At 38.5% G+C, this 23,899-nt stretch overlaps 1 protein-coding gene across 5 annotated transcripts in view; it reads right to left on the minus strand.

Annotated features, from left to right (window-relative positions):
* The window catches only part of GALNT1 (polypeptide N-acetylgalactosaminyltransferase 1), an 88,250-nt gene that overhangs the window by 46,567 nt on the left and 17,784 nt on the right, over nucleotides 1–23,899 (minus strand). The window contains exon 2 of one of the 5 annotated variants that reach the window (XM_017814922.1): nucleotides 17,438–17,612. The exons of 1 other annotated variant lie outside the window; for it this stretch is intronic. The gene's annotated coding sequence lies outside the window, so the exon portion shown is untranslated. Of the gene's footprint in view, nucleotides 1–2,326; nucleotides 2,345–12,591; nucleotides 12,609–17,415; nucleotides 17,613–23,899 lie in introns of those variants that run through there. 3 more of the 5 variants (XM_017814923.1, XM_017814926.1, XM_017814924.1) reach the window with 3 other exon arrangements.

Raw genomic sequence — 23,899 nt, forward strand, 5'->3', positions numbered from 1 at the left:
CACAAGGAGCTGGTAGGGGCCACAGCTGGGACAGCTAACCCTGACTGGTCCAAGCGATATTTCATACCATATGGAATCACACTCAGCATATAAAGCTGGGCGAAGAAAAAAAGAAGTGGAGGATGTTTGGAGTGATGGCACTTGTCTTCCCTAGTCATTGATACACGTGATGGAGCTCTGCTTTCCTGGGAATGCCTGAACAGCTGCCTATCCATGGGAGGTAGTGAATGGATTCCTTGTTCTATTTTTCTTGTTTGTGTAGCTTTTGCTTTATCTCAATCCATGAATTTTCTCATTTTTATTCTTCCAATTCTTTCCCCCTTCCTACCAGGGTGGGGAGACAGTGAGTGAGTGGCTGTGAGGGGCTTGTTTGCCAGTTGGGGTTAAACCACATCAGCCATGACTAAGCAAAAAACCTCACAAAAAAGCCTGTATTATTTAAGACAGCCCTTCCTTTAGCATTTCATTGTCATAACTTGACCCCTATTTCCCCTTGGCCTTCTGAAGGCAAAATAAGATGACAACCCTCTTCTAAATACAGCTTATTTCTTCTTATTGGCAGCAGACACATTCATGCATCCATATACAATGAACTGGCACAGGTTTGGATGGCAGAGCAACATAGAAGCCTTTCAGTTGTACAGTGCTAGAAGGGTATATATCCCTCTGCTTCCTGCGTAAGGGAACATCAAATGCCAAGAATGAATTTTGTTTGGGATCCCAGTTTGCAGCTATATAGTTTCAGTGTACAGGGATGGCTGTATCAAATTAAGAACTGCAAAAGTATCTGTAATTAACAATTTGAGGATAAAATGGATGAAATTACCACAACAAAACATTAAGTGAGGTATGTTAAGAAAAAATCCTAGGGCTTGTTTGTTTGGGTTTTTTGGTATCTTTTTATTTTTTTTAAATAGACACGAGGATAGACCTGAATTCTGGATCTTGGGAGCTACACTATAAAGTTCTGTAAAACCACTGGCAGCAGTAAAAGAAAAATAATTTGTTACAGACTACTAAGTAGAAAGCAGAAACCAAACCAACCTTCTGCCATTAAATAGTATCTGCTTTCTCATCTTGAGTGCTGTGTGAACATCCAGTCTTGTAATTTCAAAAAGGATATAGAAGGATTAGAAGGAACAAGTGAGAAGTGCAAAAGGATGAATTCAACAAAGAACAGCTTCATTATAAGATGAAAGTAGCATTTTTCCCGGCTGAAAAGATGTAACCTAAATCAAGTGGCAGGTCTGTAAAATCAAAAGCTGTATGGAGATGGTAAATTGAGATCAACTGTTGCCTTTTACTCTTCCGTCTTGTATTGGCAGAAATCAAGTGAATTTAGCAGCAAGAGGTTAAAAAACAAAAAGGAATGTATTCCCTACAATGTGTAGTCACACAGGGGAACTGCCTGTCACAATACACTGCCAGTGCTACAAGTCTATTCATCAGCTATTAAATACCAAGTGCTCACCCCTACTTCAGGCAGTCCCTGACTGTGAACCTCAAGTCACTGCATGCTAGGAGAGTGCAGTGAGGAAGTATCCTTACAATTTCCCCTATTCTCTTCCCTAGATATGTCTATCAACCACTAGCAGAAACCAATACTGTATACTGACAAGATTTCTCTGACATAATATGACTGCACTTCAACTCTCCATACAATAGTTTTCTTTTACTCCAAATCAGGACACTGTAGAAATGACTTGGTAAAGAATCAAGTCATACCATCATCCTGCTTGTACTTAAAGAACATAAATGTTAATTAAACATCACATGTTTTGAAAGAAAACTGTATCAATTCTTATAATCTCAGACTTCTTGAAGTTCAGACTTGTGAGATATTAGGCTATAAAAGAAAGTGTAAAACACACAGGAACACAGTGCTTAGGGATTCTCAAATTAGCAAGACACCAGGAAAATCATAATAATAATCTAGACTTTCTGTCCATAAAAATACTAAAAATATCAAGTTGTTTTAGAATGCATAGGCTGGTATATCTGCCTCTAACACAAGAAAATTCCTTTGACAGTTCAGTGAAATGTCAAAGAGACACTTTGTGAACCCTTTGAATCCTTTGAGGATTCAGAAAAGTCATGAAGAGATGGTTATGCAGAAATTCAACACACTGTTTATCATTGATAAGGCCCTTCCCTGTACCTTTAGAGGAAGCCTTTCACTCTCTTGGGCAGTTTTCCATCTCATGATTATTTTACCACTGATTTTATGACAGCAATCCCCCTGTCTGCTTACCAGCAGAATTCAGACAGCACAGCAGTGAAGCAGAGGGGCCCAGAAACTCAGATGAAGCAAGTGTTCTTAGCATACTAGAAATCTGACCCAGAGGTCTGGGAAGAGGACTCCACCATCCAGGGCTTGGGCTATATGCCTGGTTCTTCTCCCTAGTGCTGAAGCAGTGGTGGTGGCCTCACCCATGGGATGGATGCTTTGCCTGAGGTGTTGCTTCTTCAGTGGAAGGGTCTATGGGACAAAGTAAGCAATGATGAACAGTAGGTAGATGCATCTTCAAAGAGACCTTGCAGCGCCGCAAGTCTGAGCCCCACGATGCAAGAAAGAAGAGACAGCTAGGCATTGCACTCAGTGGATAAGTGGATGGAGACTCCTAAGATGGGGAGTGAGTGAGAGACAAATACGGGAAATTAGTGACTTGTGGCAACAGAAGGAAAGCCTGTGGATGAGCCTTTCCAGAACAGTTATACTTCCTGGGATGCTGTTGAAAGACTGATGAATCTACCTGAGTTTAGCTTTTAGACAAGCACCCCTTGGCTATTCATTCAGATATGAATCAATGACACTGCCAAGTGCCACATGAACCTGAGCACGTGAGCAGGGACAGCAGAGCTCAGGGTGTGACAGTAGAATGTAGCAGGCATGGGATCCAGATACTGCTCCCCTCAATTGCTCCAGTGGGATGGCAAAATACTGGCAAGCGTGCACACAACCTGGCTGCATGGGTTATCTCAAAGGCAGGCTTCTAAGACCACAGGACCTGCTTTGAGGAATGACGGCTGCTGGCCAGGAACCGCAATGTGAGGCACGCAGCATCATGGAAAACTCTTGCTCTACTTCTGCAAAACACATAGAAAGTGGTAGCACAGCTACTTTGGAGGAATACAGAAACATTTCCTGAGCACACGGAGAGGTTTTCAGATAATCCTGGACTATAAGTTCAAAAGAAACAAGAGCAGCAACAAGAAAGGCACCTTAAGGACACTGGCAAAAAAAAAAAAAAAAAAAAAAAGACTGAGAATAATGCAGGTCCAGCGCTCAGCATAAAAAAGGTCGAGATATTCAGTTTCTTTTTTGCCTAGATCAGAGTCCATGGCAGAGCCTGAGGGAGTTAAACTTCACACACAGTACAGACAGACTGAGTCAGGGATCTCATAAGCCACCTGGACATGTGCAATTCCATGGTACCAGATAGGCGGCATCTGAGGCTGCTGAAGGAGCAGGCTGATCTTACTGCACGGTCATTCTCTATCATCTCTGAAAGGTCATGGTGATCTCGAGTTGCTTCAAGATTAGAAAAAAAAAACTATCATCAGGAAGGAGAAGGAGAATCTGGAGAACCATCTGCTAGTCAGTCTCACTCCAGTCCCTGCAAAGATTATGGAAGAAATTGTACATACAAACCCACAAAAAACCCAAACAACAAAACAAAACAAACCCAACCCCAAACAAATCACCACAACACAAAAACTATACCATACTTGAACAACTTGGCAGCTTGCTTTAAGAAGAGAAGTGCTTTGGTAAAGAGGGGAACAGTAGTGAATGCTGTTTACATTGACTTCAACAGGGACTGTGACAGTCTTCCAGAGTATTTTTTCAGAACTTAATGAAATTTAACCTGAAGAAGTAGCCTACTGGCAGGGTGGACAGCTAGCTAGCCCACCAGGCTTTATGGGTTCTGACCAACAGTACAAAGTCCAGCTGACAGACAATCTCCAGTGATAATTGCCTGAGGCCAAACTAGAGCTGATACTGCTTAATGTCTTTACTGAGCACCTGGCAGATGGGACTGAATGCATGCTCAGCAAGGTTGGTGGTGACACCTAGCTGGGGTGGAGCATGCAGACAATACCACTAAACAGTATGCAGGAATGGCCCAGGGTGGCTGATCCAAGAGACATCCAAGAGTTAGAAAAACAGGTAGGTTGAAACCTCAAAAAGTTCAATAAATGCAAGTACAAAGTCCTGTATGCAGCATAGAATAACCTTATTCCATGCAAGATCAAGCTGGATGGGGCTTGAGCAACCTGATCTAGCTGGTGGCATCCCTGCCTGTGGCAAGGGGATTGGAACTAGATGATCTTTGACTTCCCTTCCAACCCAAACCATTCTGTGATTCTATGATTATTATCCACATATCACAGAATCAACCAGGTTGGAAAAGACCTCTGAGATCATTGAGTCCAACCCATGACCCAACACCATCCTGTCAACTAGACCACGGCACTAAGTGCCACATCCAGCCTCTTCTTAAATTCCTCCAGGGATGGTGAAACCACCACCTCCCCAGACAGCCCATTCTAATGTCTGATCACTCTCTCTGTAAAGAATTTCTTTCTAACGTCTAACCTAGACCTCCCCTGGCAGAGTTTAAGACTGTGCCCTCTTGTCCTACCTCTGGTTGCCTGGGAGAAGAGACCGACACACACCTGGCTACAACCTCCTTTCAGGGAGTTGTAGAGGGTGATGAGGTCTCCCCTGAACCTCCTCTTCTCCAGGCTAAATAACCCAAGCTCCCTCGTTACTCCTCATAGGCCCTGTGCTCCAGCTCCTTCACCAGCTTTGTTGCCCTTCTTTGGATGCTCTCCAACACATCAGTGTCCTTCCTGAACTGAGGGGCCCAGAACTGGACACAGTACTGAAGCTGGCTATTAGCATGCTAGAAAGCTGCTCTGCAGAAAGAAACCTTTGGAGCCTGATAGCAACTTTAACATGAATCAGCAGCGTGGTCTTATGGCAAAGAAAGTCAACTGAATTTATAAACAAGTCCAGTAACCACAGAAATAATCCCCAAATACATAGGTTTAACAATTCTATTTACCTACTGAGCAATGTAATAAAATTGAAATTTTTTTGCAAAACCAAGTATTTTTCATTCCTTTGAAATACTGGATAGTAGATGACAAAACTCTTACGCCACGGAAGAAAAAGGAGTGTTAAAAACACCCTCGAAAGGGTAAAAACAAAGGCTGTAATTTATCAAGAATAAAGTGAAAAGAGGAAAAATGGGTACGTTCAAGTCTTGTTACTTCTGAAGGTCAAGTGCATTTTTTTTTTCCTCTGTGACAAAATCCGTGATACATTTGACACTATAGAAAAAGGTCATCTTTAAAATTACTGCTCATATAAAGAGCATTGTTTCACTTTATGACCTCTTTTACAAACACAGTTGGCACAAGAAAGAAAGCCTACTCTTTTTTCAGTATGATACATAACTATTCAGTCATTTTTATCTTTGGATCAACTTCATCTTTGTTTATACTAGTGATCAGTCTTCAATATGACTTTGTAACAGACTTTACAAAGGATTTCATTGCCATTATACAGCTAAATCAGGATTCTACACTGGATGTGTCACGTAACCAGACAAAGCTGATGTAAAGTTTGTTTTCTAGACTTTCAGATATGAATAAACAGAAGCTGGCACAAAGTAAGGGCTCATCAAAATCCTGACACAACATTTGCTATGTCTAAGCTATTAATATCAATTTAAACCAAATGGAAAATGATTAACCGAACAGCATCTAAGGAAAGATTGATGGTCTACATGAAATTGAATTTTCAGCTTCTCAGTCTACTTAGTAATGAGGGAGAAAAGACTGGCATACTCTAAGGTAACATATTAGGCATATGTATGGATTTTTGAGCAAAATTCTAAAAAACGAAGGCAATGTAAATTGTCATGAGCAGTGTCTACAACTCCCTATCTCTGAACTATTAATGGACCAATCCAGTTGATTACACCCATATTTGAAAACAGAAGCGATGCCAACACTACAATCAGGTTTTAGAACTACTTTTGCTACTGTGCTGATGTGTTGTTTGGGGTTTTTTTCTTTTTTATTGGCCCATGCTCTGTTCAATTGATTTCAGTGCTTGTTTGCAGAGGGCTCATTACTATCAGATCATCAGTAAACAGGTCAGTTTGACAATAAATAAAGAACCACCTTTCAATGCTATAAAAGCAAATGTAAAAAAACCCCATTCAAACCAGAAGGTCAACCCATCACCTGTGGAAAATGTGCGTATTCTGCATCTTCTTCACAGAAACACAAATGCATCCAGTAAATTTCAGCAGGCAAAAATAACACTCATGAGTTCAAGGATGCCACTACTCTACTGCTCAGAAGTTAATAAAAAAGAAATATTTTTCATCAGGCTATGCTCGTTTGATGGATTTTGAAAGGTTTTAGTTCAGTACAGTTCAGCAAGTAAGTTCTGAAGAGGTGATGAAAGAAAACACCATACTAGTCTGAGCAGTATGAAAACAATTCATTAAATCTTATTCTTAGAAAAATCTGAGAAATGTTGGTCAGTAAAATCAATTTCTATTCTTCTTGCTCTGTGCAGGAAGACTGTATTTTTAATTAATCAGAAGAGATTTTTCAATTAATAAATCAAGGTTTTAATTGACATTTGAGAAAAATATCAATTATGTTTCTAAAACTTGCAGGCCTTGGAATGAAGGAAGAACAAACATAGGAGTAGCTGACTACAGTTGAAAACCAAGGATGAACTTCATACCCAAAGGCAGAACCTATTGGTTCATGCGCGCTTTCCTACAAATAAACAGAGCGTATTTTAGGCTTATAAAAGCAGAAGCTCTCGTGAGATTAAAATCTATCTCATCACACAGGAAAGTAATACCAAAAAGAGAACAACAGGTATGCACTCCTTCCACAATTTTTTCCAACTATTTACAACTGTATGGAACTAAGTCACTGTGTACTTAAACTTCTGATTCTCCCTATTTAGAATTGGAGACTCATAGAACATTTTGAGTTGGAAGGGACCTTCTTACCTAAATAGTCTGTACTTAAACTCTAAACTTTTAAGATTAGTTCTAATTACTTTTACAGATACATAGTAAGGAAATAACATTTCTAAACTGAGTTAACAGGCTTTTAAAACCAAGTTATTTCAGTTAATGCAAGAAGTTAATTGAAAATACATTGGTATTTTGGTACCTATAGTTTTCAGAAACATCTTTACTATAATCATTGAACTTCTGAAAACAGTATATCATTTGTCAAATCAGTGATAATGGTTTCTCAAATGAGTTTGTAGGTGTGCCAAAATCCCTCAAAATATCATTTTTGAGAATGAAATAAAAGATTATTTCCACAACTCCTCAAATGAAAACCTTTGAAATCACTTAAATTACGTTTTTCCCCAGCCATACTTAAAGTCAATAGTTTTTAGACTGACTCGAAGAAAGCCCTATCTTGCTTGCAGGAAGAATGGGCTAGGTTTCAAAGAACCAGATGAACTATATTTTAGTCAAATTCAATCCATAGATTTTGGATTTACATTCTTTTTACAACAATTTTTGCTATACAAGAAAAAGAATAAATTGATCCAGGAGGGAGACGAATTGTTCCCTATCAGAATATCACTGTAAATATTCCAAGAGCTCAAGAGAATAGCTAGAATTTGGAAATTAAGAATACAATAAAAGTACAAAGAATACTGCTGTCATATAAACAGCTGAGAGTCACTGGATGTGTATTCTATAACTTTAAAGTAGCTTTCAAATGTCTGAGGCAATAATTTTATTTCTCTGTCTGCTCTCCAGGTTGAATGAAAATTATCTAAAAATAGACATCTCCTTCAGGGATCCTTCATACATTTCCACTCTCTCAACTGCTCTAAAATTTAAAATATACTTCTATTATGTCCAGTGAACAATCAGTATACATTACTTAATATTGCAAATCCTATAACAAAAAAACAACTATACATCTTTTAACAGTACTGCTTCAAATATTTGGAGTACATCATTAGTCCAAGTTAACTGCAATACATAACAAAATGAATACACAGTATATAGAACCTTGAAGCAAAGAGCAGTAAGTGTTTGCACAGGCATTAAGTTATTGGGTATTACAGTACTGGCAGGGAAGTTCAAAACCCTGCTATTCAAATCTTTTCCTTCTCATACCAAATGGCAGATATTGCCTCTCCTGACAGCTGCAAAATAGGCAATACTTTTAGAAAAGCAGATTTATAAGCCAATAGACAGTTATTTCTTTTCCTGAAACAACTGTAGTCTTAAAATGGGCTACTGACACCTCAGATGCTGACAGAGAGCTAACATCCCTCTTCAAAGTCATACCTACTTCACATGTACACTCTGGGAGGGCTACTGAGTGTGCTTAACTAGGAGTAACAGCCAGCTAGAGAATACAGGTGGTATTTTCATCAGAGAGTATCACAGGCAGCATGAAGACAATGAGCAATTCATGAGTGAAAACCGTTCGTTATTAACAGCAGAATGAGATGATCTAAACACCAAGCTCATAAACCCTTGACATGCAATAATTAATGGCTGAAGATGCATCAGTAAGACCTATTAAAGCCTTCTGCTACCCTTCACAGCAGCCTAGAAGGCTGAGAGGGAATTTTTTTGCTTTTTTCTTTTTTGAAGATTCACAGATGGTGACCCAGCACTTAGCTTTTTCAGCACAGCAACACTCCTGCCGATCAGCATCCCAGAGCTATAAACTGACTCCAATCTTTAATAAATCCCTGAAGAGCTGTGCTAGCTGGTCTTTCAACCCCAACACTACAGGACTTTTAGAGGAAAATCGAGGTCACATCAACACAGGTGTTCTAGGTGAGGACCTCCATTTCCTCAAGAAAAACAATTTTGTCATGTGAGCTACAGACAGTTCAAATTCACCATTACTCAGAAGAAACAGTTTAAAACTAAGTAATTTTAGCTTCCCTATCAGATCTAAATGGTCCTTTAAGAAATAAAAAGCTGAACTACCCAGAATTTATATTGCAATGGAATGGTGTCACAGGAGTAGAGATTAGGCTATTAGTATACTGTTTGCTGTCTGCAAGAAAAAGCTGTAAACACCTCCACATGTCTTAAATGTTCAGGCTTGTGACATGATGTAATGCAGCACAAAGGCTTCTGGCCAAAAGCAGCATCACTTGGCCTTACAAGGCATATTCTAATTTCTAATAATCAAGAAGTCTTATATTCCATAGACTATTTTAAATACCTTGGCAGGTGCCAGATGAGTTGTAAGTAGAACAGGCTAGCTGATAATAGGACTTCTTTTAAAGTTAAAATTCCTTCTGAAAAAAATTAAATTTAGTATTGTGAGCAATCTTCTTGAAGAAATCATATGCACTAGATTAGACCATGTGGAAGTAAAACCATAGCAAGCTGTTTCATATTCTCAGTGCTCATACTTTCCATCTTCCTTTATAATGTTTCTGCATGGTCCAAAAAATCAAATTGACTTCCAAAATATTTTAAAAGTTGTACATTAAAATGTCCAACTGCAAACTCAGAATTTACTAGCTAAGGTTAAACTAAAATGAATACTATCCTTATCAATAGGTCACTTTCCATACAGACATGTCAAATAACAGAATTTTCTACAGAGGATACTTTCTTCAGTTTGCTTATGTCAACATTCACAAATGTCAGGTAGCATTTGCTTTTGAAGTATTTTGAGAGAATAAGCAAATTCTTCTTAAAAACACTGATGAACACAGACAAAAGGGTTTCAAATTTACTGTCTATTCTGCTATTAAGGTAGAAGCTAGAAGAGAAGAAAACTAGAAACTCTGGTATCAGCATTAAAGAATTACAAATTTCAGGGAGAAATCTTTGACAACTTAAAGGTCAGGAAAATTCATCATCGCTAAGCTAGTTACACAGTTTTCAGAGACCAAGACCTAAGCAGGCTCTGAACAATCAAGTGAATAAATCTTTATACAAGACATTCTTGACAACTTCCTCATATGTTGTGAGAAATTGTAAAATCTTTCATGCTAAGTCTCAAATGTTCTAAAATAACCAACCTCCATAAAGCTTCTGATTATTTTTTAGGTATGTATCAAAGCAAAAAGCTAGAGTGGAATAAAATTGTTCATTAATTCTTCAAACACTTTTAGAGATGGCAGAAAATTACATAGGCCAATAGTCAGCATTAAGGATGAATCACTAATGGGCAAGAATTTGAATTAAAGTAAAGCAGAGTCAGTTAATTAGAAAAAAATTATTACAAAGGAGACTTCTGGAAACATTGCAGTCAAAAGATTGAATCATGCTTATGTGATTAACTGTAGAAACCTTCAATCCTGAAAACTTTCTACTATAAATTAAAAAATCCAAAGGGAAATTTGAAGAAATACAAATAACTTTGAAGAACACATGTTCTCTGCCTTCAGTATATTTAGAGAATACTCAAAATACTGTGATTCAGAAGAAAACCTTTAAAAAAAACCACAGGTAAAGAAAAATTTAAGTTACATGCTGGGGCCATAGGGTGCTTATCCTAGAGAAGCTGACTTAATTCTGCCTAGAGTCAGAACTTGCTGACAAATACAGGCAGATATTGAGTTAAAAACTGCTGACAGGATAATGCATGTGACTAATTGTGAAGACTTAAAGAATTAGGAAATATAATTTTAAAAAATAAGGGCGACAATTATTTAAAACGGTTAGGGTGCAGCACTTTCACCGCTGCGACCCGGGTTCGATTCCCAGCCCCCCGGGCAGATGGAGCTCGTCAGCCCTGTAAGGCAATCCATCTAAGAGAAGGTCACTCTAAACAAACCTACGTCCTGAGACCCTCACTGCCACTGTCCAAGCTTGCTCGGCCCCGGCAGATGAACCTCAGGATTAAAGGGTGGGCTCAGTTCAGCGCACACTGTGTCTCACCAAAAAAAATCCACTGTGCAGGCTCGAAGGGTTAATGACCTTTCCCAAATCTTCGCTCGCGAAGACTGGCCATTATAAAAATACAGTGGGTTATTTAACTGCAAGTAAAATGAAGAATGGTAAAGAATTCAAAGGTTTTGTTGGCAAGTTTTACTTCCCATCCCATGTCTGGGGAGACACCATAATTCTAATCAAAAGTAACTCAGCAGCTTTGCAGGGCTAACCACTTTTTGAAATAGAGAGAAAACATCAGATCTCCTTCCAAAAAAACCTAGCATCAAAAAAAAAAAATCAGAACATATGCCTGTTGCTCTTTCTCTAGAAAGAAGAGACTGATCAGATAGATATGGAGAAAAAAAGGAAAGCTAGCATCATCCCATTTTGTGATACATTCATAATATTTTTGCAATGTTTTTCACAAAGACTTGTGCTCCTTTGCTATATCCATATGCAAATATAAAGTCTACCTAGAAAGCAAAAGGCAGCATTTATACAGAAAAGCCATACAGCTTTTAAGCTTTTAAGCCTACATTCACACATAAGTTGGTTCTCACATCATAAAGCTCAGCAGGTAACTTCTGCTGCTAACGACTGTTTTGTACTTAATTAACACGCACAGTATTTCACTAAGGATAAGATTCTTCACATCCTATTTCACTAAGGATAAGATTCTTCACATCCATCCTTCCCTTTCGTTTTTAGATTCACTTGTTTTAGATGTAGTTTTTCTTAATCCTGTCTTCCCAGAGATCACTGACAGCACAAGCTTGGGAAATATCATAATTCTAAGTTCTTTGTTTCAATTGCTAATCCATGCAAATGTACAGATGGTATAAAAAGAACAACCACAAGATTTTCTTCAAGGACCCATAAACTTGTCCATGTAAAGTCTTTCTTTCTAAAGTAAGCAATATCTATATTTTAGGTTCTACTTTGAATAGGTGAACAAGAAGAAAAGAACTGTCAGATAAAAAGCTAAAAAAGGCAGAATAATAAAAGCAGAGTTCTGTAAATCCTTTATAACTTGGGATCATTTTGCAAGACTGGACAAAGAAAGAAGAAACTGAAAGGGAGAAGTTGCTAGAATAGTTTGCAAACAAACCAATATAGCAATGGCTCTTCTTCAGCACTAGCGTCCTGGATACTTTCTTTCTCCCTATGGCACCTTGTTCTTCAGCACTGGTACTGGTATTTCCACAGGAACAGACCTTAAACTGCAGAATTCCGACTTCAGGTGAGCTACAGAGTTTATATGTTGAAGCACCTGTGATGCCTGACAGTATAAGAGAATTTTTACAGAGGTATCGGTACTGTCCATTTTGAACAAAGGCTTGATTCACATTTTGGGAGATTCTCAACACAGAGGTCTACTCTTCCTTTCCTTTTCACTGCATTTTCCCCTTTATTATTCAAACAAGCAAACCATCCTTAACTCTCAGACAGGCTGCAGCTATAACCAATTCAGTTCCATGCAAGCAGATGCACTCTCCCTCCCCGTTGCTCTTACATGTACATCTCCTAGCTTGCTGCCATATAAACAAAAACAAAGATAACAGGTAAAGTAGATACAGGATGGCAAAGTGATCTTCTGTTGCTGGTGGACTCAAGACCATAAAACAAAACAAGGAGAAAGAAGCAGAAGTTAAGAACCCACCTATCTGAGAAACATAAAGCAGCCCACGTGTTTCAAAAAGCTGGTGCACACAGTATTCACCTATCCATGAAATACCTTCCTGTAAGTGCAAAAGTAGACAATTATAAATGATGAACCAGATCACAGAAATTTTAATGGACCATGGACACACGCCTAGCACTATAAAGTATTAACTGGCGGAGCTTCAATATTCCATTAAGTGGAGGGGAGAGAACTTAGTTTGATCCACATATGCCAGTCCTAATACAAATAAATGAAACCATTTTACATTAGCAGTCCCTACAAAAAAGAGTAAGTGACAAAGTGGATTGGCAGACAAGGAAAACAAAATGACCAACCAAGTAGTTTATGAAAAATTGGCAGTTCAATGGCAAGCAAAACCAAAAGACAATATAAGGCCAGCCAGTAGAATTAAATCACGTTTAATTGCACAATACTGAGACTATATAGGAAAAAAACCCACAAAGATTAAAAATTACAGAAATCCAGTCTATTAATTTCATTGTAAACACTTTACACTTTGTCCTCTTTCACCCTGCCCCAAACCAGATATATTAGATAGCCTCCAAAAAAGAAAATAAAAATTTAGAAACCAGAACTTCATTTGCCAGTATTTCCAGAAAAACTAAATGCTGGCTACATTGATGGCTTCTCTTAGACTCATCTGCAATACTACAGCAAATATTTTAAGCAACTCCATATTCACTGGAGTAGTACTTCCAAACAATTTAAAAAATCCACTAGTTAAACTTGGTTTGCTGAATCTAAAAAAAAAAAAAAAAAAAAAAAAAAAAGGTATGAATATTGAGACCAAGAACATTTAAATTTAACAGTGTGACAAAACATCTTGGGTTTGTAGTTTTTCAGAATGAACTTTCTTCTGCACTCTGGACACAACAATATAAAAAATATACCATTATTAATGAGACAAAATGTAACAAGAAAGAAAAAGGTCTGTAGAAAGGAGGATACAAATTTAAATAAGCTCTTGGGTAGCTTTATCAAGTCATTGTTACCACAGCATTTGTGCAGGATTGGATGTACATTTTTGGTTTTCCAAAGGTTAAACAAAACCACTGAACACTTTTCCCAACTTTCAACTTCATTGAAAAATACCAGAATTGACATTCAATTTCACATTTTATCAAAAGCAGCAATATGGAAAAGATGAGTTCTACAGAAAACAGCAATTATCTTTTGTTAACAGTTTCAAAAATCTTCACTTCTTAAAAATAAGAACAAATCTACCATGTTTTGAGTTTGTTTTTGAAAAAAAATGCTAGAAAAACAAAAATCAGTAAAACTGCAAAATATTAGTTTTCACTTTGATCATAGAAATTATTAAACCAAAGTCCTTCTCAAAAGAAAGTATTGCATTTTCATTCTTCTGTAAGAAATGCTTTTCAAATGTTGCTGGGTTTTATTTCTTAATATTGCAGAAGAAAATAGATTCACTCACATGTTAAATTTCAAGACTATACTCTTCAGCTAGTGATTCCAAAAAAGGTTTTCCATCTGGCCTAACTTGTAAGTTTTCATCCTAGTATGAAAAAAGCTTGAAAAATCTAAATAAAACAGCCATATCAAGATATAGGAAATGCATCAGTAAGGTAAAAAAGTAAATAAAATTTAGAATTTGTTATTTGTTGTGCTGTGCATCAGTCCAGAGAAATACGAAGAGCGTGATATGTAATTTGAGGCAGAAAGATTATTTCATGGAAGAGTTCACTTGTTTCCCCAGTTACCTATAAGAGATGGTAACAATTTTCTGCATAGTTGCATAGAGAAAACAATCAGCAGAACACTAGGTATGGCAGGAATGTATCAGGCTTCACTAAATTACTTAAGTTTCTTCAAATACTTAGGTGCTTATTACTTCACCAATTGTTTTGCAGAAACTGTCAGGCACTTTGTGAAAAACAGCTAGTGCATTTAATTTGACACGACTTTTGAGGGTACAAAGCTTGTAGCAACTTAAGCTTTTTTACAATTCAAAATTAATTCTTGACTAGAAGCCAAGAGAGAAACAGGTCACCATAAAAAGGTTAATCTGTCAGAAAACATTAAAAAAGGGAATATGACAGAACTGTTTTGCAGTTTTAGCTATACATTAATTGAAAACCGCAGAACTTGTGTAATACAATCACTTCAAAAATTTAAATTAAATCAGATCAGAGATCAGATTCTTTTTAAAGACTCTTTTAAAATTCTGTGCTCTAAAACATTTAAAATTACTTTTCAGTACCTTTTCTGAAAGATTTTCAACTTCTCTGAAAATACTAGAATCTTGACAAGAAGAGAGAGTAGACAGGCCTGAGAAGCTAGGCCAACATGATCAGACCACAGTTAAGGATTCATCAACACACTATTACTGTGTAAGTAGCTGCTAATCCAACATGCTAGCCTTATGCTTTGCCAACAAAAATCTACACAGCAGTGAAGAAACTTAACTAGAGAACTGACACAACTGCAAAATAACCGAGAACAATTGTGTCTGGTCAGCCACATCAGTCTCTCAGTGCAGATCCAGACCAATCAGGTATTCCCCTCAACAGCAGTTATTTCTACTCAAATCTGTTATCTCATTAAACTCACCATTAGAGTCAACAACCACAGAAGAGGTGACTGGGCTACCAAGAAAGCAGTATCACTGAAGCTACAGCTTGAGCAGTAAATCCAGAAGTAAAAAATTTGTTCTATTTTTTTTTTACCCTAGTTTTTTTTTTTTTCTTAGTAGCTTCTACTACTAATAAACAGTATTAGGTAGTAATTTGGAGTATATTTTTCCCTCTCTGCTAAACTGATGCTTGTTCAAACTATACCTTTTAAGCACTGAATTTAAGAGTACATGTTAGATCTTTTGAAGTCGACTGGAAAAGGACCCATGCAAACCCAAAACAGATTTTTCCCATTTTACCCTGCTGAACCTGAACTTCAGAATTGGACCCAAAGAGTTCTTCAGATCTCAGTCTGTGGAAACTAATCTACGAAAACTGCTAACAGGTTTCAGGAAAGAAAAAAATCAAGATGAAAAATAAGCACAAAATGTCAATACCAATGATACCAAGTGCAGGACACCAGCTGATGCACTAAATACAACTGCATTGGTTAATCTTTTCTGCCAAAGGAAACAGACTGGTCATACTACATCTTTGCCTGTTTGTCCCATTAAACTTTGGTTCTCCATCTTGTATCAATCAAGCTTAAAAAAAGTGGAAGATGCACACAGAGAGAAGACTTCAGAAGGATTCGGTTGTTAAACACCTCACTGGGCAGCCAGTGATTACACAGCGGTAGTTTAATAAATCATCTCTTATCTGACAAGGATGCTTTCAGAGAACTGTGTTTACTGTAGAAAGAGAGAAAATAAAACTCAGGCTTTGTTAGTTCATCTGGATGGAAAGTTGATCTGAATTCCAGCTCATTGGCCTAGATCATTCTTTTCAAGATATACTGATAGGGTAAATTTAGGAGAACTAAAAATGGGGTGCTTTACCTACTTGGATATTGTACTTTAGGTGTGCACTAAGATCTAAAGGAATTCTTATGGATTGTTTAATAGCTGCAGACAACTGAACTGGTCCAACAGGACCCTGAAGGAACAGTACAGTACGGAATATGCATGTGGTGGATTGATCTAGGCTGAATGCCAGGTGCCCAAAGGTGCTGTATCACTCCCCTCCTCAGCTGGACAGGGGAGAGAAAATATAACAAAAGGCTCCTGGGTTGAGATAAAGGCAGGGAGAGGTCACTCACCAGGTACCATCACAGGTGAAACAGACTCAATGAGGGCAAATTGGTTCCATTTATTACCAATCAAATCAGGGTACAATGAGAAATAAAACTAAATCTTAAAAACACCTTCCCCTCACCTCTCTCTTCTTCTCAGGTTCACCTTCACTCCCTATTTTCTCTACCTCCTCCTCCCTCCAATAGCACAGGTGGACAGGGAATGGGGTTTACAGCCAGTTCATCACACTCTGGCTCTGCCTCTTCTTCCTCCACAAGGAAAGGATTTCTCACACTTCACCCCTGTTCCCATGGGAAACAGTCCTCCATAAATTTCTGCAACATGAGTCCTTCCCACAGGCTGCAGTTCTTCACAAACTGCTCAAACATGGGTCCCTTCCATGGGGGGTACAGTCCTTCAGGAACAGACTGCTCCAGTGTGGGCTTCCGATGAGGTCACAAGTTCTGCCAGCAAACCTGTTCAAGCCTGCATTTCTGTCTCTCCATGGAGTCACAGGTCCTGACAGGAGCCTGCTCCAGAGTAGGCTTCCCATGGGGTCACAGCCTCCTTGGGGCATCTACCTGCTGCAGTATGGGGACATCTGGGCTGCAGGTGGACATCTGCTCCACCATGGGCCTCTGTAGCATGCAGGGGGACAGCCTACCCTACACCCTGGTCTGCACCACAGGCTGCAGGGGAATCTCTGCTTCTGTGTCTGAAGCACCTCCTCCCCCTTCTTCACTGACAGCGATGTCTGCGGGGCTGTTTCTCTCACATATTCTCACTCCTCTCTTCAGCTGCAGGGTGTTTTTCCTTCCCTTCTTAGACACGTATCCCAGAGATGCTACCACCGTAACTGATAGGCTCAGCCTTGCCAGTGGCAGGTCCCTCTTGGAGATGTCCCTCCATTGGACACAGGGCTCGTTTTAGCAGCTTCTCACAGAATTCACCTCTGTAACTAACTTGCTACCAAAACCTTGCCACACAAACCCAATATAATCCAATCACAAAGCAGTAGTATATATGCAGTCATTAAGTGTTCCCTTTGCTCTAAGGCACAAAGCATACAGATCTGACCAAAGCATCAAAAATACCTGCAATACATTCTTTACAAACCTCCTCTGCAGGTTTACAGCCATCTGGATGGTCCACTAGCACTGGTGGCAAAATCCCAATCCATTGCTGTAGAGCACCTGTGGCAGGAACCATAGAGCAACAGACTGGCCTAGGACATTCCGACATAAACACAGAAGCAAAAGAGGTCTTCCAACCACAAGGTCTTAAGGCTGTCCTAGAAGAAAAACAGAAATTTATGTAAGTTCCTAGCTCAGCTCTGGTAGAGCTTGAGGTGGAAGGGGAAGAATGTTTCACATTAAAGATTTCAAAATCCAAATTCCTGCGCAAGGGAGAAGGAGTCAAAGATTGTTTCTAAAAAGAGGCAGTGAACTGAGCTTGTGAGGAAAACAACATATGCAGGGTAGAGTGGAGAGGTGGAACAAGTCATCAACATTTTTTAGCCTTTCAGATGATATGATTTAAGTGGGAGGACTGCCTGTCCTCCCAAATAAGCAGTTATCTATTTTTGAGTTCTATATATGTCATCCTCTATCCAATCATGAACACTTAGCACAACAAACTATGAATTGTTCTCAATAAGGCTAGAAAACAGCCTCCTCAACAGCACACATTCACATGAGCAGCTCTCCAGACGATCATTCTTTTGGACTAAATTTTGCCATACATATTCAAGTTTATAGATGTAGGGGGTTTTACATTCTTTCATCTCTCGCCCACAAGTTAAACATTAGCATTTATAATGACAGCTTTTGTAAAAAAACCCTGTGATATTATACTAACATAGACCTGATGCTTAAGAAGTAATGTTTTTTCATTTCTAAAAAAAAAGTGACATCTTAAAAATGATGCCTGAGCCTTTCCAAGTCTTATCTGTTTAGCAATATTGAATGAATTCCTTCCTTTATCCAGTTAATACAGCAATGTCTGAAGGAAATTCTAAGCAGCTGAAAAGTAAAGATTATATCATAACAGACAAGACAGGAGGTTTGTTCAATTTTTAACGCAATTGTAATTTGTCAGCACTTAGGTAATATTTGCCATATATTATATGAGTTTATATCTTGTATTTGCCATATTATATATGAGCCTACTTAGTTATTCAAGTTTATTGCTCTACCTGTTTAAACTGTTAGCTGTATGTACCTGTCCAGATGAAAAATTATGTACAAGGGAGAAAAAAAATAAGATGCTGACACTATGACAACATGACAGTATGGGGGAAGTACATGATAAGGAAAGCTAAGATTGGCAGTGATAGAAAAGGTGTTTGTCAACTGCTTATTCTGAAACAAATTATTATGCCAGTACTGAAGCAGGTGAAGTAAGTATAGTACTTGGCAGTTTCCCATTTATTTGCATACCAAAGTAGAAAGGGAAAATGTCTCAACTCCTAATTTTGATTTCCATTGGAGGACAGATTACCAAAATACTGGTAAAGTATACTGATAGAATAGGAATACTAAGCAGAAGTGGCTTACAGTCTGATTTTTAAAAGAACTGGCTAAGGATCTCCCAGAAACAATACCAGTTTTTACCATATAAAAATAAGGAACTTTCAATGGCCAGAAAAATATGATCCAAGACACACCTAGCAGGGCAGCTAACATAAATCATGTTTGTTTCCTTTCTGAATATGTTAGTATAAGAGATCATGACATCATCACAGCAACCTTCATCACAGCAAATTTGTTGGTGCCTTCATGAAGGTTAAACACAGGCTTCCATGATATATCTGACTAGACTCTTCACATTGCACTGTAACATGCAATACACACACCAAAAAAGTCAGTGTTGCTTATGTTAAATTAGCTTTTTGTGTATTACTTTTCTTCAGTAAAGCTCAAGTGCTGTACAGAGGCAGACAACATGATTCATTTTTACAGATGGGAAAACTAGTCTGTTACTGGCTAAGTGGTTGGCATCTGGGAGCAAATTTTCTTCTATCTTCTCAAGAGTTTTAACTGATATATCTATCTATACATCTTATCAGGTTCGATGAAGATGCTTATTTAGTAATTTTGCTAACTCATACAGCTTTTCAAAGGAGCCTAAGATGGCAGGTTCTTTGTTCAGTGCTGTCCAGACACTGAATAGAAACAGCCCTCATAAAACACAAAACTAAAAAGCAAACAGTGAGAGCAGGACACACAGTGAATGGTCCATATTGCTGTTAGTAAGCAAGACACATCTACCAAGGGGAGATGTTTGCTTATTTGTAGTGAGCTTCCACACACTTAAAAGCTTGTGATCTCCCTTGATCTCTTCTTTGGGTTACAAAAATGCCAATTCAATCATTCCTTCTGCACATGCCATCTTTTCTAAATCATCTGTCATTACCATTACACTCCTGAGGCAAATTAACTGTGCCTACAGCTTTCTTGAAGTACAGTGGCCAAAACTGATAAAAGTACTTGAATTCCACAATACAGAATGGAGTAACAGGTTCAACTTCACATCCTCCACATTATATTATTTAGTCACACCAATACATACACACACCTCTTCTTTGTGAACAATTCTGCATTGTTAACTCTCCTTTTATAATCTGTGGTGAGGAATGGGATGGCAGGAACAACTAAACAGTTGTTCTCCATATTTTATTTTATTTTGACCTCAACATAAAGTATTTTACTTATTCGTGTAAATCACATCCCATTCTTTTAGGCTATCTTTCCAAAATTTAAGACTTTCCTGAATTGCCATCCCAGCTTTGTGTAACTGCATTTATTCCCAAATACATCTTGTCTTCAGATTTCATAACCATATGCTAATTACCCAGTTCATGAAGAAGAACAGTAAGCTGAAACAACTACACAAAACCCCATGCAATATGCTTTCCTTGCTGTAACTGAACCACTGAAAAAACCTCTGGCTACTGTTAACCTAATGATTTTACACACATCCTAAAATAGCTTTTTTTATCTGGGCCATGTTTCCTCTTACTCTGTAAGAGTATCACATGTGGCTTTCTCCAGTCCACAAGCTTCCTGTTGCAGAGGATGTTATACTGGCTTGATGATGCATTTCTAATCTTCACAGAATCACTGAATGGTTTGGAATTGGAACTAGATGATCTATAAGGTCTGTTCTAATTCCCCTGCCATGGGCAGGGACACATTCCACTAGAACAGGTTGCTCAAAGCCCCATTCAACCTGGCCTCAAACACTTCCAGGAAGAGGCATCCACAACTTCTCTGGGCAGCGTGTTTCAGTGCCTCACCATCCACTCAGTAAAGAATTTCTTTCTTATATCTAATCTGTATCTGCCCCTTGTCCTATCACTCTATGCCCCTGTAAAAAAGCCCCAACTGCCTCAGCCTGTCTTCCATAGGAGAGGTGTTCCAGCCCTCTGATCATCTTCGTGGTTCTCCTCTGGACTCACTGCAGCAGATGCACATGCTTCTTATGTTGGGGGCTCCAGAGCTGTTTGCAGCATGCCAGGTGGGGCCTCATAAGAGGAGAGTAGAAGGGGAGAATCACCTCCCTGGACCTGCTATTACTTTTGCTGCAGTCCAGGACATGGTTGGCTTTCTGGGCTGCAAGGGCACATTGCAGCTCACATTGAGCTTCTTGTCAACCAACAAAACCATACTCCACCCAACCTGTATTTGTACTCCAGGCTGATTCCTCACCCTCGGTTTATATACAGGGCATGGCATTCTATGATATGCAATATCCCTTTGGCCAGTTCAGGTCAGCTGTCCTGGCCATGCACCCCCTCACTGTCAAGAGCATGAGGCACTAAAAAGTCCTTGACTTGGAGTAAGCACTACTTAGCAACAACTACAACAACAGTGTGTTATCAATATTATTCTCATACTGAATCCAAAATACAACTCTGTACTAGCTACTAAAAAGAAAATTAATTCTATCCCAGCTAAAACCTAAAAATGAAATAAAACTTTTTTGAAAAAAAAAAGCTTTTGATTTTTCAGGAGAATCCAATATTCTGAGCTTTTATTTAAACCTAAACAAATTTTAGCCAGTCATTCTAATATGCTGACCAGATTCACAGTCACAGTATTTGTAAAATGCAAATATAATTGTCTCATATTCAAGCAAGTGTTTATACTGAATAGCCTCAATATTTCCATTCCTATTATATAGAGAACTTTCTTCTGACACATTTAATAACAGCAGCAATCATGCAGAGCTATCTTTGCACAGTATCTTTTCCTAATTGTAACACCCCACTTACCACTTTCACCTCTTCCTAAATATAATATGGATTGACTGTATGATTTTTCATTCATACATTATCTTTCCAGCTTTTTTAATCAACTGCTGTTTATTCACTGACACTCCTACACACACACAAAAAACCATGCAGCTGCCATAAAGTATGGAGCCAACTCCACTGATTCAACTTATTTTTCTACCACATCAGTACAGTGGTATGACCCTGGACGTGGTCGGAAACATCAGTGCAAGAAAGTGAACAGCAAAACATGAAAAGGAGAAAAAAAGTTAGTAGCTGCCATTAAACTCCAGAGAAAACAGATTTATAACACTGAGAAAACCACATCTTCTACCTGTTGTTCTTGAGGTGAGCAACAATATTTAAAAAAAACCAGCACAAAATCACTACAGTTTTATTCCATAGGTCTCCGTGGTTTTATCTTATACAGAAAGACAGCAAGAGGAAAAAAATGAATTCAATTCTTAATGGAGACAATCCAAAGTTTTTTTCCCTGCATGCAATTTGTCAGGAAAAAAGATTCATAGATATCCTTTATAATAGAATCAGCAAAACCATAAAGACAGGTATGTGTTTAACAGGTGTAAAGTACACACTGCTATGATACTATCTCCCAAAACTCAGAAAAAAGTTGACGAGCTAACACTTACTTTGATCAGACTGACAGCTAAAGTGTATGCCATTACTTTTCTCGGCCTTGACCAATAGCTTGTTCACCAAACAAGCAATGATTCTGGCAAGTACAGCCATGCAAACAACACAGCAGCACCTTCTTCTCACAGGCCTCCCGCTCCTCCTGTCTTCTGGGGACACTGACTCAAAGCAACACAAGAAGTGTATGAAAGGGACCAAGAGTGACTGAACCCACAGAGGTATTTTAAAGTAAACATGATTTTTAGAGATCAACTGTAAAATGCACCCCAACCCCCACCCCCAAATCAAGACCATTGCAAAACTCATTTTCACATTGCTTGAGAGTACTACACTGCTGGAAAGCACGAGAAAAAAATAAAAACACAAGACAGTCTACTGCTTTTACCAGTGAAGTGTCTACTGTCATATTCAGCATCATTACTAAATCTCTTTGGACTGCAAGAAACAGCTTTTTCATAATTCAAACCGTACCTACACGGTGAATCGCTCAACACGAAAAAGAAAAAAGCTATCTTTCATAACCTCACAACTGCTCTCCAGAAAGACATAAAACCAAATTATTTGCAAATCACGAGTAGCACCGCTGCCATTCTTTAAACTATTGTGATGCAAAACATTAGTAAGGCAATCAGCAAAGGCAGTTTATTTTGATAGCATTAACTTACATCAGCTTTAAGTAGGAGCATGGAGCATCAATCCAGACACGCTTGCCTTCAGTGGGACTATCAACAAAGAGTTGTGTGTTGACTGCTGTGAGCTGGCAGACACCCTCTGCACCTTCTCTTCAGCCACCAGGAAACACTACCCTCATTGTTTCACAAGTATGCAAAGCAACCAGCAAGGGTGCATATGGAGGATGTGAGCCACAGTGCAAAATGCATCAGACACTTCTCAGCTCCTTCAGTTTACAAAACATTTACTATGAAGGAACGCAGAAGTCAAAAAATCAAGATTTAGTGTCAACCAAAGTTTTTTTTTGCATTGTTTGTTTACAAAGAGTGGGTAGTTTAGTTTTTCAGTAATATTTCTATTGTAATAGGCTATGAAAACAGAGTCTGAGCTGTACTTCGCTCTCAAAACTTCCACCTTCCTATACTGCAATAATTTCAGTCTTGTTCTCTTGCCCCCTGCTCATGTGAACTGAGGTGGGACCAGCAGCCGATGCATATCCCTGACATTACAGACAACAAATTTCTTGTGTAAAAAGCACAGACTTTGGACCTCACTGACAACTCTTTACCAGAAATCACATGAAGCTCAGGAGAAATCAGATCATTATCACTTTAACAGCTCATGTAGTCATCTTCCTCAGCAAGTGCAAGTATTGGCAACAGCCTTAAACCAAGCAGTAGCAACTAGGCAGAAGTATCAGCACCTCCTGCATGCCAACCAGCATCAACCCCAGCTACCTATATAGGTGTGTGCATGTCCACAGCTTTGTACACAAAGTGGATTTCTTCATCTAGTTTTTATAAATGTTGTTTATTTTCTGTTTTCTGAATACTGTTCTTTGCTAGAAAAATTGTACATAACACTAACACTGGCAAACAAACAGAGGATGCCTTCAACTGAGGAAGATAGTGCCTTCTGTTTCACCTTTTCTACTCTTCCCTGAGTCATCAGAAAAGAGTAAAAGTTTCCAGACCCAC

The sequence above is a fragment of the Lepidothrix coronata genome, unplaced genomic scaffold, assembly GCF_001604755.1.
Source record: "Lepidothrix coronata isolate B3197 unplaced genomic scaffold, Lepidothrix_coronata-1.0 Scaffold47, whole genome shotgun sequence".
Classification (NCBI taxonomy): domain Eukaryota; kingdom Metazoa; phylum Chordata; class Aves; order Passeriformes; family Pipridae; genus Lepidothrix; species Lepidothrix coronata.